Source organism: Pleuronectes platessa, chromosome 2, assembly GCF_947347685.1.
Source record: "Pleuronectes platessa chromosome 2, fPlePla1.1, whole genome shotgun sequence".
In the NCBI taxonomy this organism is placed as follows: Eukaryota; Metazoa; Chordata; class Actinopteri; order Pleuronectiformes; family Pleuronectidae; genus Pleuronectes; species Pleuronectes platessa.
The window spans coordinates 26617374-26632709 of NC_070627.1; positions in this window are offsets into that span (position 1 = coordinate 26617374).

Consider the following 15336-nt stretch of genomic DNA (forward strand, 5'->3'; position numbering starts at 1 on the left):
AATCCCGTAGTTGTATTAAATATTGATATCAGATTAGTTTATCGGACAAAGATAGAGAGAGAGAGAGAGAGAGAGAGAGAGAGAGAGATTTATTCCTTAAATAAATAAACAAAAATATACTCATGTAAAAGTACCACATTAAATTATATACTTAACATATTAAATAGTACTTGCCATGTGTATTCAATAAGGCAACCGTTTACTACACCTCTGAATGTTTTGATCAGTACAAAAGGTTGAGTCTCTGCCTCTTCCAAATTACTCCAAGGTGTTTTTCTTCACCAGTGATGCTGCTGCTGCAGGAGGTTGGGTCTAAAATACCTGCCCACTCTCATTTGATCAGTAGATACATTTTCCTCTCGTTATTGATTACACTCTTAAAAAATACCGTGCTCATAAATAATGCAATGCATTGTAAAAATGTAGTGGAGTAGCAAGTACAGACATGTGCTGAGATATGTAGAGCAAAAGTGAAAAGTACCTGAAAGTAAATACACATGGTAAATCTATTTTAGCACAGTAGTCACACGTTTGTGTGAGTGTGCGTGTATGTGTGTCAGTATTAGTATTACAAAGATCTGACTGATGATCAATTGTTAATTTATGGCACACATAGGCTTTTTCACAGTTGAGAATAACATTCAAAGAGATAGTTTATTCTAGGTCTACAGAGCTTGGATCTTTTCTGTAGGTTAGTGAGAATGTGAAACAAACTAGAAACTTCCTCCTTTAAACAAAACTTGTGTGAACGAGTGCTTGTGAACTTTCAGATGAAGTTAAACAAAGAGTTATTCTGGGTTCATGCAACGCTCTTTTTTCTCTTTTCTTTCGCGGCCCCATGTGGTGCGCTGCTCTGCTGTGCATCCCAATTGCTGGAATAAACCTTAAAGTATGGATTTTTTTCCATAGAGTTGAGCCGTCAATTTCCTACCCATGGCTGATGTGATTGACCCCAGCTTGGTTTGGTGCTTGCTTCCAGATGGGAGAATCAGAAACGTTAATCAATAGACTCTCTCCCTCTCTTCTGACTCCCCCCGTCTTTTTCACCTTAAAAGCAAGCAAAGAAAAGAGCAGCCCGCCCTCGTTTACAGAGTCAGGCGCGAAAACAACTTCGTGGCAAAAAGTCGAGTGGCCTGTAGTCTCTGAAGCAACCTTGGTGAATATGTCATGTTGTGTTGTGGCTCCACCTTTGTCTTTTCTCGAGTCATAGCGCCATGTCCGCCTCCTTTTACTCCTCCAGTCCTTTCCTCTCCTGAGCCAAAAAACATCAGGTTTGCTGGGCAAGCCCTGCAGGAGAGAAGGAAAGCTGCTACGAGTGAGCAAGGTCGGACATAAGTGAAGGTATTAACTCGTGGAATGAGACAGAAAGAGACCAACAGAAATGCACGTGCACGCCTGTCCGTGTGTGCACACAGCTCCATTGGAAGCTGCTCCTACAGTCCTACTGCACACAGGAAGCAGGCAGGGAAACTTCCCCTGTCATTAATCATGGTGACAGGCCTTTTGTTGTCACTTAGCAGCTGTGTGCTGGGAAACATTACTCTACTGTTTGGGATTTTACACACACACACACACACAAGCAGACGCACGCACACAAACAGAGTTGCATGTACATATGGGACCATATAGGTGCTGATGTTGGCCTTGATTGAACCTACAAAGATGATTGTTATTCTGCTGCACTAGTTCTGTGTCTGCTCAAATGTCTCATACAACTGAATATCAGAGCAACAACAACAGCGGAATTTAATTAAACATTGGTCAGAAACCCGCCATATATATATACAGTGCTGTGAAAAAGTATTTGCCCCCTTCCTGGTTTCTTATGTTTTTGCATATTTGTCACACTTGACAAATATGTTAATTTTTTTTTAATATTAGACAAAGATAACCAGAGTAAATATAAATTGCAGTTTTTAAATGATGATTTCATTTATTAAGGGAAAAAAGCTATCCAAACTTACCTGGCCCTATGTGAAAAAGTAATTGCCCCCTTGACCTAATAACTGGTTGTGCCACGCTTGGCGGCAACAACTGCAATCAAGCATTAGCGATAACTGGCAATGAGTCTTTCACATCGCTGTGGAGGAATTTTGGCCCACTCTTCTTTGCAAAATAGATTAATATTCAGCCACATCGTAGGTTTTTTTAGTATAAACGGCTTGCTTGAGGTCATGCCACAGCATCTCAATAGGATTTAAGTCCGGACTTTGACTAGGCCACTCCAAAACCTTAATTTTAGATTTGTTTTGCCATTCAGAGGTGGACATGCTGGTGTGTTTCGGATCATTGTCCTGCTGCATAACCCAAGTGCGCTTGAGCTTGAGGTCACAATCTGATGGCCGGACATTCTCTTTCAGGGTTTTCTGGTAGAGAGCAGAATTCATGGTTCTATCAATTATGGCATCCGGTCCTGAAGCTTCAAAGCAGCCCCAGACCATCACACTACCACCACCATGTTTGACTGTTGGTATGATGTTGTTTTTACGAAATGGTGTGTTGGTCAGCAGTTGCTTTCGCCTTGGAACTCTCCCATGGATGCCATTTTTGCCCCGTCTCTTTCTTATTGTTGAATCACGAACACTGACCGTAACTGAGGCAAGTGAGGCCTGGAGTTCCTTGGATGTTGTTCTGGGGTCTTTTATGAGCTCCTGGATGAGTCGTTGATGTGCTCTTGGAGTAATTTTGGTAGGCCGGCCACTCCTGGGAAGGTTCACCACTGTTCCAAGTCTTCTCCATATGTGGATAATGGCTCTCACCGTGGTTCACTGAAGTCCCAAAGCCTTAGAAATTGCTTCGTAACCCTTCCCAGATTGATACATGTCAATTACTTTGTGTCACATCTGTTTTTGAATTTCTTTAGATCACGGTATGATATGTGTTGCTTTTTGAGATCTTTTAGCCTACTTCACTTTATCAGACTGGTTATATATAAGTGATTTCTTTATTCAACAGGTCTGGCAGTAATCAGGCCTGGGTGTGGCTTGTGAAATTTAATTCAGCTTTCCAAAAAATGTTGTAAATAACAATTCATTCATGATTTATCATGGGGGGGCAATTAGTTTTTCACAAAGGGCCAGGTAGGTTTGGATAGCTTTTTTCCCTTAATACATGAAATCATCATAAAAAACTGCATTTTATATTTACTCTTTTACTCTACTGGTTATGTAGGGAGAGGTGGAGATGTCTTTCCAGTAAACAAATCAAATCCGGTCTTCCATGTGACAGGCGAAGATGCTTGCCACTATACTTATGAGGACTGCTGTAAGACAAAATTTGGCCATGTCAATGGAAAGGTGGCGCTGATCTGAATGTTATTGCACGCTCTCTACTGGGTAATGATAACCACTGCACTACAGAAACTCTCCTACCATCAGGGCAAAACACTGAAATCTATACCAATTCAAAGTGAGTCCAATAAGCATTTTTCATGGAGGAGCCAAATCCAAAGGAAGAATTTACTATAGAGTCCTTCGAGATATCAGACGAGAGATTCAAAACTGGATAAAGTCAAAAATAGAGAAAAAGCTAGAAGTTCACTGTGACCCAGTGGCTCGATCACTGTTGAAGTACATGCCTTTTGTGCGAGTTGAAATCAGTTGAGGTTTAATCCAAATGTGTGGGGATTTGACCGGTCTCAGAGAGAGCAGGCTGTTTGTATGTGAGTGTTATGAAATTGTTGTTATCGAGGAACCACTGTGATTATACCCATGGCTGAAGACTCTGTTGTTACAGGGGAAGGGAGCATTGTCCACCTCTGAGAGCAAAACCACTGTAGTGAAGAACCCCGGTCTTCCAAGTGACAGGGGAAGAATCTTGCCAGTATGCTTACAAGTACTGCTTCAATAACCAATTTGGGCATGCCAATTGAAAGGTGGCGCTGTTCTGAATGTTATTGCATTGTATGCTCTCTGTTGGAGAATGATGACAAACTCTCCTACCCTAACCCAAAAGGCTGCTCCATGATTCTCAAATCACCGAAGTAAGAAGGACACTCAGTACAAACGTATGCTAGCTTCAAATGTGTCACGTAACTAAAGGATCGACTTTGAACAGTGACAAATGAATACACATCAGCTGAATCAGAAGATGCATATGGACATTATCCTCATACACACACACACATTCTCTCAAACATAAATGGATTTACAGTGTCTTCTGTTCTTTGTCCCTCGGCTTTGTCTGTACTGTTGGCAAAAAACTGAATAGGCGACATTCAGGCAAGATAAGCTCATCAACTGTATGCTAGTGTATGTGTGTGAGTGTGTGTCTTTCTAAGCAAAAAGGGCACCATGGGCTTCATCCCCCAAAATGCTAAATTCTGGACTCCACTATGCTGTGTGTGCATGTGCGCACACATGCATGTGTGTGATAGTGAGTCTGGGTTCACTCACTTAGCGTTGAACTTTATTTGACCTTACCTCCCATGTTGCACCCCTCCTAGTAACAGCCCACGCCTTCCCATAATTCCTACCATCCCTTTTATTCACTCACACACACAAACACACACACACACACTTAGTGCAGAGATCCTGACACAAACCCACACCTTCGTCCTCGCTCTGCCAGAGCGGTTTTCTGTGACAAAGAGCACTTGGCTGGTTGGTGACAGTCTTTGTTTACCTCCCTTTACTCACTAAGTCTCCTCCTCTTCCTCCTCCCTCTGTTAATCTCCAGATTCCTTACTCATTTTTCTATAAACTGCCCCTCAAAGAGTTGGTCATAGATAAAGAGATCCTCAGTCTAGGATTGAGAGAGGATGACCGAGTTGTCTCTTCAGCTAGTGCCACAATACATGAAGATCTATTTCTTTACTTCTTTATGGTGTGTGTATGTGACTGTTTGTGTGAGTGTGTTTTCCGTCATGCCTCTGCAGTAATAGGTCACACACACAGCAGGGCCACAGTTTATCAGCTGCAAAATTTGTCCCTTATTGATTTAACACCTGAAATGAAAAGAGTAGCTGGCAATGTCATAAAAAAGCTGTGGAATTAATTGACATCACTGTTTCCAGCTTGTATAGTAAACCCTAGGGGGCACAGACAGATAGCTTCTTCTAATTATCCACACATTGAACTCACCGACACACAAAAAAAGTACTTCCTTATGACAGGCAGGTAGGCTTCCTTCAGAAGTGTATATGAATGAGGATATGTGTTTGGAGATGACAGGAGGAGGTGCCTGAAGTCCAAATCCAATGCTTTTATCTTCGTTGGAGTCAAAGCTCTTCTAACGTAATGTACCTCCTCAGTGAAAAGCATGCACTCTTACATCACACATGGTATACAGGTAATATATAAATTGCACTTTGAATATAGTCACTTATTTTCTACATTTTTCCTTGTTGATTACAAAATGTAATGTAGAAGTGCACCCTAGGGCAGTCTCTGCACAAGTATATGGGTGACAAATTATTCCTCAAGTGAAGCCTCAATGTTCTTTACATAGAACTCCACTGGTGGATGAACTTCACCATCATTGCTTCATCTGATGTTTTGATGATGATGGTGGAGAGTCCTGTTTATGTTTAAGAGAAAAACTGCTAAAAGTTAAATGTGTACAAATAATTTACCATTACTTCTACAAAAACAAAGAATGAAAACTATTCATCAAAATGCTCTTAAATGTCACAGTTGGTTAGGGGAGGTCATTGAAAACTTCAGAATAGAACAATATAGTAGCTGCTTATAAATTCTTTTGTTTTGGGTAACCATGATCTGGTTGACTGAGGATCCTCCCAGACACCTATTAAATGATTAGCTGTATTACGGTGCCCATATCATACATGTCATGTTTTTCTTATTGGTGGTATGTGATTGTGCTCAGCAAAGGCAGTCATTTTATCCCACAGAAAACAATTCACCTGAAGGGGCTGAAATGCCTTATTTGCATTCCTGGCGCTTTTTTACCTCAGCATACTGTTATTCTGTTATAACGAATGGTTAACTGAACCCAAGAGCAGGGAGAGTCTGTACTGACTAGTACTTGCTCAGTTTCCCAAGTGAGTGCTGCCACAATGGAGGATGAGGTTTTGATAGGATTCGGACCGGTAGTGGACTCTTCGGTAGGGATTGCAAGAGTCATGTCTAAACCAAAAAAGGGTGTTCAGGTCCTTCCAGCCATGGTCTCCGCTCTTCCAAAGCTAGTTTTACTGCCAGGAGTTTCCGGTCCCCCGTATGGTAGTTTCGCTTATACAGACAAAGTGATAAGAAAGCGCAGGGATGCAGTTTCTGAATGGAATCAATGAACTGTTTCGACGGGTTGGGTAAGACGAGAATGGGGGCTGAGATGAAGAGGGCTTTGACCCTCTTAAATGCCTCCTCAGACTTGAAGGATCAGGAGAAGGGGATGGAGGTCAGTCTGGGGAAAGGGGTGAAAACTCAACGGAGGTTCCTGATGAGGCGTCTGTAGAAATTGGAATAACCGAGGAACATCAGAAGCTCTTTCCAGGATATGGGTTAGGCCAACTGGCAACTGTGTAAATCTTCTCAGGGTCTGTCTTCACCTGCCCGCTCACGATTTAATAACCTTGGAAGCTGACTGAACTGTAATTAAAATCACATTTTTCCTCCTTTGACAAAGAGCTTGTTCTCAAGTAGGCAGTAGAGCACCTGCCGGACGTGGAAGACATGTTCTGCCTTGGATTTAGAAAAGATAAGGATGTCGTCCAGGTAAACAAAGACAAAGCGGTTCAGGAAATCCCTCAAAACTTGGTGACCATGGCTTGGAATACAGCTGGATCGTTAGTGAGGGTGCGAAGCATGACGAGATACTCAAAGTGACCTAGAGGGATCTTGAAGGCTGTCTTCTACTATTCTCCTTCCTTGAGCCGAAACAAGTGGTAGGCATTTTGGAGGTCAAGCTTTGAGAAAATGGTGGTGAGCCCTGTCTTTTGGAGAGGACACAAAGCCCCAAATTGTCCAGAATTACAACAGTAAATGCACTCACTCACCATGACCCTGCATGCTCGCTCCTCTGGGCTAAGCCAAGCTGCATGGGTTCCTCTTCAGACCTTGGAGAGGCCGTTCTGGTGTAAAAACTTGCTGGAGAGGTGGTACCTGCCCCAGCAGGCGTAGTAGGTGGAGAGTACGAGGGGACAGACTGCGAGGAGCCCCCCATGCCTTTCCAGGCGACGGACTGATGCTGTCACAGTAGAGCTCATTGACCAGAGTTGGCTTGGTCTGTGGGTGTTTCCGTGCTGGTGTCCATGCAGGCCAGATCATTCAATTTATACCATGGTAAAGTGGAACCAAGAGCAGACACAGGCTGATATCCATTGTAGTAAAGGAACGATCTGGCACTGAGTACACTGAAAAAAGGAGACGGACACCTGTTAGATTTTTCTAGGCATCTTTTGTGCATTTTACGTAATTATTTCATACTCTGAAGCAACATGTTATTGTGTAGAAGCTAAATATTATGCAAAGAGACTACATGAACTTGTTCAGCTCCTGTTGGGATAAAGTGAGTCAATAATGTATCAGTAAAAAAAATTGCGTGATATCGCATGATATGGCGTGATGTCACTTTGACCGGGAAATCGCACGCAATTGAGGGAGAAAACGGACTATCTCGCCGTCTTTCAGCTGAACTTGGTAGGTATCTATATCTTGAATACAATTGAGTCCTGGTTAAAGCGTGTCTGTGTGTTGTACAATCGTGCGAGTCTCCAACATAAGCTAATGAACTGGCACAACGTTATTTGTGGTGGCGTTGTATCCCCGTGACTGTCGTTTCCCCCTTGTCAGGTGCCATCATTGTTACATCGTTGTTACTACGGTGCCCAACTGAAACTTTTTCAGTGCATTTCTTTGCATTGGTAAGCCAACCTTGATAAGATGATACAGAATGATTATGTCTTCAATGTATTCATATATAGCGGTTACAGTGGCACGATTTCACTTCGTAGGTGTGTTGGTTACCTGTTGAATTGGCTTGTTTAAGCAGGGTTAGCTTCAGACAAGAGGGACTATGGGTGCTCTTTTCAGGCCATTTTACTGTCAGATAATTATTTTATTGGGCTTGCGTCATGTTTACGCGTTAAGGGGTAAGGGCATTGTTGGGAGGTACGCAACTCATACATGGCTGGTGTCTGGTATATTTCACCCGGCCCACACCAACCGGGCAGCAACACTTAGCGGGTACACTGCGTGTGTCTGCTGTTTACTCTGGTAAGGTCGGCTGCTCACACAATACGTAACTCTCTGGACCCACAGGCTGCGGTTGCGCCGCAGATCAGCCGTGTGTCAGTTGTATGTTGTTCACAAGCGCTCTGTGTCCGCTACTGGCGACGGAGCTACAAGAATATCTATTGCATTTGTGTTGAGATATCTATGTTTCTCTGTATCTTGTGATTATATTTTACCTATATCCTGTGAACAAATATTAGCTGTTTAATCCATATAATCAATAATGCTACAACTGTTTCTTATATTTGGAATGATGTATATCTTTTTGACTCAGACACAGGGTCAGGCCCAGAGCACGACCACAGAATGAGCAGGTGTCAATCTGAATGTCAATCTGACCCAAAATACAATTCGGAGAAAAGTGTGTGATGGAAATTCATTGTATCAGCCAGAACTAATACAATGAGGTGCTTCATGAAACATGGTGAGAAAAAGATATGAAATCCTCCTGAAATGTTTAATCTGCTGGGTCTCTCCACTGTAGCAAGCTCCCTGTTTGCCAAGGCCACAGTAGTGGGACACCTGGTCAGTTGAAAGTGATGTGCTTGCAAAAAACTGCACTTTGAGGAAACAGTGTACGTCTGGCCAATGGCTGAATTCCCTCAGGGAAAAGGAATCGCCTCTGTGCCCACCCTGTGTCTGATTATATATACTGTGGACTTAGGATTGAACTGGGCTTCTTCTCGACATGATCCAGTGAACCTGGTGACGTGTCCGGCAGAACCCCAGAGACTCTCTGTAAGTATTTCTTTATTTTCCAATAAATGTTCAATTTCCAGAAGTTCATGTATAAGTGTCTAATTATTCCTTCTCAAATCCTGGATCAACAAACACGTTTGTCAAATCGCCGGAGGCGAGGTCAAGTTTAGTGCCTGGCGACGACAATTTGTTTGAATACAAGTCGGATTCTGTACTTAACTAAATGTCAGGATTCTACGGTCTGAAGACCTGCATCTTCCAGTCTTACGATAACAATCAAAGTCCTGTTAGATCAATTGAATTGATTCAGAAAGTGAAACCCTGGAGAGCTTTTTCTTTGAAAGGGGTTCAGGAAGTATGGGAAATAAGTACGTTTGTGACAGACAGATACACATTGTGGTTCACAGCAGAATAAATAGAGAAAATTATCCGTCACCTGAGTTTGAATGTTTATCTGATGAATTTATGTCACAAACGTAAATGTTAGCAACACATTTCAAAATAATCGATTCAGGAAGAACACAATTGTGTGTCTGGAAAATTATTTTAAAATCAACCCTCAGTGATACTGGCAGCCAGTGTAAAGACGTTAAAACCGGAGTAATGTAATCTCTTTTCCTATTTCTCGCTAAAACCCTGGCTGCTATATATTGTACAAGATGGAGTCTATGGATGGATTTTAACGGTATTCCTGAATACAGTCCATTACAGTAGTCATTAGTCAGTAGTTTAAAAAAAGCATGAGTGAAGTTTAAGAGTCTTCTGATAATAATTGTGGCACTAAAAGAAGTAAATAAGTGGGTTATATCATGATTATAAATATGATTATATTATTATATTGGTTATTTGAGAAGTATTAGACAATAATTAATTCACTGAAATTTAAGTCAGATCACAGAGATCTAATAGTGTTGGATTTAAGTGGTATAATAGTTCGAATTGAATTGAAATAAGATTGAATTACGTTGAAATAAGATCAGTGTCCCTTCTCTTGGGCGATGCATCTGGGTGAATGTCTCTATTCATGTGTGGTGGATGTGTGGTGGATGTGTGGAACTGTCTGCGGTCGGTGGAGATGGATAACCCTCTTGATCAGGGCTTTTCAATTAGTTTGGAGCTGGGGCCGGTTCTTGAAACTGAGGCAAAGTCAGGGGCCGGAGGATATAAGTGATCACGGTAACAAGAAATTACAACAACATACTGAAGGAGTCAATATATTTTATTTTGTAAAAGCTTTACAACATATACCCAAGAGGACGCATAGGCCCAAGGATTCAAAAATCAAACCAGGTGAGCAATAACCAAGCCATATTAACAGACAATTGGAGAAATGCAATTAACTAACAAAAACATGCACTTCATTGTACATAGCTGTACCAACACAACTTTACTGTTCATTATCCTCAATACTTAAGATTAAACTGATTTGAGTGACAGGCAGAATCAAATGTATCTCCACCAACAACGTGCATTGCATGGAACTGAATAGAATTGCAACAACTTCAGGTGAACTGTATCAGTTGTTTAGAATTTACTTAGAACAACTTCCAAGTGCACCAACAAATACAAAATAAAACTGCATAGTAGGCCTCTGAATTGAATTACAACATAACAATGCATGACAATTAATGAGGTGAATAACATCATAATTAAATCATACTGTTACAAAAATGAACCTTAATTGCTTGCTTGACTAACATGCCTATTAACTTTCATGTAATTTGCCTACATTTGCCATCTAATGAGAGAAATGGCATCTTTTTGACTTGGCAAGAGCAGTGAAGTTAGGTTTATAAGTTGTCAGGGCAATGCGCATGCAGTCATGTACATGCTGGTCAGTAAGGGATATGCGATTGAGAGTTTTAATGGCATTCATTTGTGAGAATGGTGACTCACAAGTGTATGTTGAACCAAACATTGTCAGAACAAAAAGTGCAAGATCCCTTGAGTGTGGAAATTTCTCACAGCTGCCTGCTGCCATGACTGACGCAAGTCACCTGATGACTGAATGTCAATGGTTTCCAGTTGTAAAGACCCCTCATCCACAGAGGATAAAAGCTCCTTTCCTTTCAATGCAAAGTCAGATTGAACGTTCACAGACAAAGGATCCTTTACAAATGTCATAATGCCACTGGGGATGCTAAAATCATGAAACCTTGAGGCAAAGTTGTTTTTTAACGAGTCAATGAAGCATGACATCATTTCTGTTATTTGTAGGCCAGAACTCCTCAATGTGGGGAAGTGGAGCATCTTCCCAGGACAAAGATCAACAGAGAAAAGTGAGAGCTTCCTTTGAAAAGCATGAAGCTTCTCAACAAGCTCAGCGGCTGTTTTATCCCTGCCCTGAAACTCCAAGTTGAGTTGATTCAAATGGTGGAAAATGTCGCTCAAAAGGCAAACAGTGGCATTAAACTCATAATTTTCCATCAGAGACAGAAACTTGCCAGCTTTTTTCACCTTTGAAGACCGGAGAAACACCAGAATTTCCTCTTTTACCTCACAAAAACGTTTCAATGAGTTTCCTTTGCTAAGCCATCTAATGTCATTGTGAATAAGCAAATCTTTATGTTCAGCAGACATGTCAGCTAATGGCTTGCGGGAAAAAAAATTTCAAGCGCACAGAGGTTGCTTACCAGCAAGGCGTGCACGGGCGTCATCTTGTTAATTTGTTCAATAAATATATTGTGATTCGTTCGAATTATTAATACGTGGCCACGCAATAATTAATTCGAGGCTGCGTATTAACAATTTATTTAAAATTACAAATGAATTCCTTAATTTAAAAAAATTCAACCATTGTGGCAGATAAATACGACAAAATATAATGATATACGACTAGCATAAAAACTGGGGTATTTTCTAAATATAATAATAATAAATGTGAAACTGATGTGTATTCTTATGCAACTTTATTAGCAGCGTCCTCATAACATTGCACCAACAACACAACAGTGAGTAACAATGAATCAATCACAAATAAAAAACAACTATAAAGTGCATGAAAAATATAACTAACCACAACGCTGAATCAGTGGAAGCCCTGAGCCTGTTTCTCTGCAACAAGGCGGTCCCATCTAGGGCTAATAGTGACAATAGCACCCGAAGTGTGTTGCTGATGTCCAGTCTACTCCGTAATTTCGTTTTGGTTGCCGTCACAGCAGAAAACTCAGCTTCGCACAAATATGATGTCAGAAATGGCAACAGAGTTTTTAGTGCTCTTGTGGCGATCTCAGGGTATTCTGCCGTGACTTTAATCCAGAACACCGGTAGAGTTGTTTTCTCGAACATACTTTTAAGGCCGCCATCATTTGCGATCTCCATCAGGTGATCTTCTCCTTGCACAGACATGCTGGATTCACCTGGTTTGTTGACAAATGGGTCCGACACATACCGTCTGGGTTTGTGTTTCAGCGAAAACGTGAAGTGACCGAGACAAGCATCCTGACATGTGTAAAGCATGAGTCATAACGGAGAGGATCTGGTCATTTTTCAAAGTAAAACACCGTTCAGAATCAGATTATAAATAAAACGGAAATAATGTAAGTTGTTTATTCTTTCTGGGCGGCCTGGTAGCAAATGACCCACAGCAAAATAAAGCTAAACTACAAAGTGCTATGAGTAAGTGCCATTTAAGTGCTACTAAATTGTTAGTTTAAACATTTTTTGTATTTAAAAAAATAAAAATAAAAAAAATATTATATATGTTTTTTTTATTCAAGCACTTCTCGAGCACACTCCGGGGGCCAGTCCAAAGCAGCTCGGGGGCCGGATTTGGCCCGCGGGCCGCCTATTGAGGAGCCCTGGTCTAGATGGTTGTGGTCAGGATGAGGTGGGGTGGAGCTCCCCTGTTGGTGGCTTGTTGAATCTCCGATCTCAACTTCACCCACGCCGGGGTCCGTGGCCAGCAGGTCACTCAACATGTCGTTGAAGGAAAGGAGTTGGGCCATGTCTTCATCTTCCAGGGCGGTCAATTCTTCAGCTCTCATGTAATCAACTATCAGGTCATACAGTTTTGGTTCACTCAGCTCATCAACTCTGATAGTTGTATCGATGTAACTTACAACTCTCCGTAACTGACTTATACTCAAATCAGATAATCTCTTCTGGATCTCGAAGACCAGCGTCCGCCGGGGGGTGACAGTAGCCATGATGGCATTACACAGGTGGCCTCTGCTCTCTGGATGACGCACTTAACTGCAGCCTTCTCTGAAGAACTGGACACAGGTTCACGCTGTCCTGGCACTCACTTCATCAGGCGTGGTCGCTAGATCATCCCGGACGAGCCCCCAATTGTTACCGGCACCAGATCTAGGGGAATCTGGACCAGCAGCAAGGGTTACACAGGCTAGGGAGCACTGTGTAACCAATAGATACATAAATCTGTGGATCTGTGGATTTTAAGAAGGGAGACTAGTTACACGTCTTGCTCAAAACGAACTCAGATTTAATATAATATATCACAACTTATAAATCTTCACACATCATTCATCTCAATTCTCCATTCGATTTCACTAACTGGTTACAGTGCTTTCTGTTAACCTTTTACTCAAAAATAATACAAACATGAAATGACAGATACATAAATTATAATTAACAAGACTGAAACACATTCACTGGACATAAATTACTACACTGACTCATACACACGTAACTTAAACCAATTCCTGTTTTTAACACTTTCTTCCATCACACATATCGCCATTTTACACTCCGCACGCACACACTCCAACTCCTCAGCTGCCTCTCACAAAATGGCACGGACCGGCTGTGGCCGATAAAGTAAAGCTTGTGAACATATAACATTTCACAGGTAAACATACGACAAGAGCTGGCTACAAATACTTTTAAACCATTCACCAGAACAATGTCATCTTACAGAACCGCAATATTTGTGATACAGAATTATTACAACAGTGGTTAAAACTTAAATCCAAAAGAAAAAGTACGTGCACCCGCCGACGAAGCCCGTCAGGAGGACGAGTCACTAAACTATACATTCTTGTACTTTAACCACACTTTAATCAGCACTCATCTAACAACCAAAATAACATTCACTTTTGACCGACACTAAAATAGTTGTTAAAACTGAGTTTTGTCTTACCTGTGGATTTTAAGAAGGGAGACTAGTTACAGGTCTTGCTCAAAACGAATTCAGATTTAATATGAAGTGCGCACTTCCTGAGCCCGTTCATACAGACGCCCCTCAGATCCACCGCTGCACCACAGCGCCACCTACTGACGTGGAGTATAATTGTCATGACACCACCGCGCCACCTACTGACGTGGAGTATAATTGTCATGACAAACTGTTAAAATGATTCAGTTGCCTGCATGTCATTTTCAACCTATTACACTCTCCCCTGCTTTAAGAGATGTCTCCGGGCATCTAAAACCAAACTAATAAAAGTAAGGTGCACCTGTGAAAAGTCTAGAAAGTCTGATTGTCAATGGTCAGTCAGTCGCATTGTCACAATGTTAATTAAGTCAAAGTATGTCGTCACCTGACTAGTATGTCCATATTGGTACAGGGTAGTAACAGGGTTCAGTGATAGCTGGGAAACACGACATGGGGTAAGGAATGCAGGCAACCATCATGTTTACTCCTTGCCTCCAGGGCTGGTATGAAGGCTGTCCAAAATGGTTGTAGTTGAGCATCTCTCGAGGTTTAATTGTTCTAGTTGACCTCCTCAACGCTGGCATTTCCTCCACTGGCCGCTCTGTGACAGATTCACCATCTCCCTGGTCCTCCACCACTGTCTCCATTATCTCATCCCTCACTTGTCCCTCAGCTGGTGGTGTAGTGGCCGGTATTACCATCTGTACTGTCCCTGGCACTGAAACCGGATCAAGTTCATGTGGCTGTTGCATTTGGGCTGTCTCAGTCACTCGTCTCACTGGCTGAAATTCAGGAGCTACAGCTCATTCCCTAGTTCCGACCGGGCACTGACTTTTCTCTTTTCATACACAGGTATTGACCTTAGACAATAAGTATACTCCTCCTCATCATCTGAATGTTCAGTCTCCCTGTCCACTGTTTCGCTGGGATAACAATGACGTTTTTTTTAACTCTATACACCGGTCCATCTCCAATCTTTTCAATAACTTCATGAATTCTCTTTTCCCAGTAAGAGCAAAGTTTACCTGGCCCACCCCTCTCTGACAGATTTCTGACAAGCACCCTGTCTCCCGGCTGCAGCACAATGCCTTTCACATGCCGATCATAGTACTTCTTCCCTTTAGCTGAGCTCTTTCCACTGTTCTCTGAAGCGATCTTATATGCCTCTTGCATGCGAGATGCCTATTTCTGTCTATACTCCTGTCTAGACTGGGACTCTGGTTCAGGTTTTAAATCAAAGAGCAAATCAACAGGCAAGCGTGGTGTTCTGCCATACAATAGAAAAATGGTGAATAGCCCATTCCCTCATGTCTGGTACAGTTATACGCATGG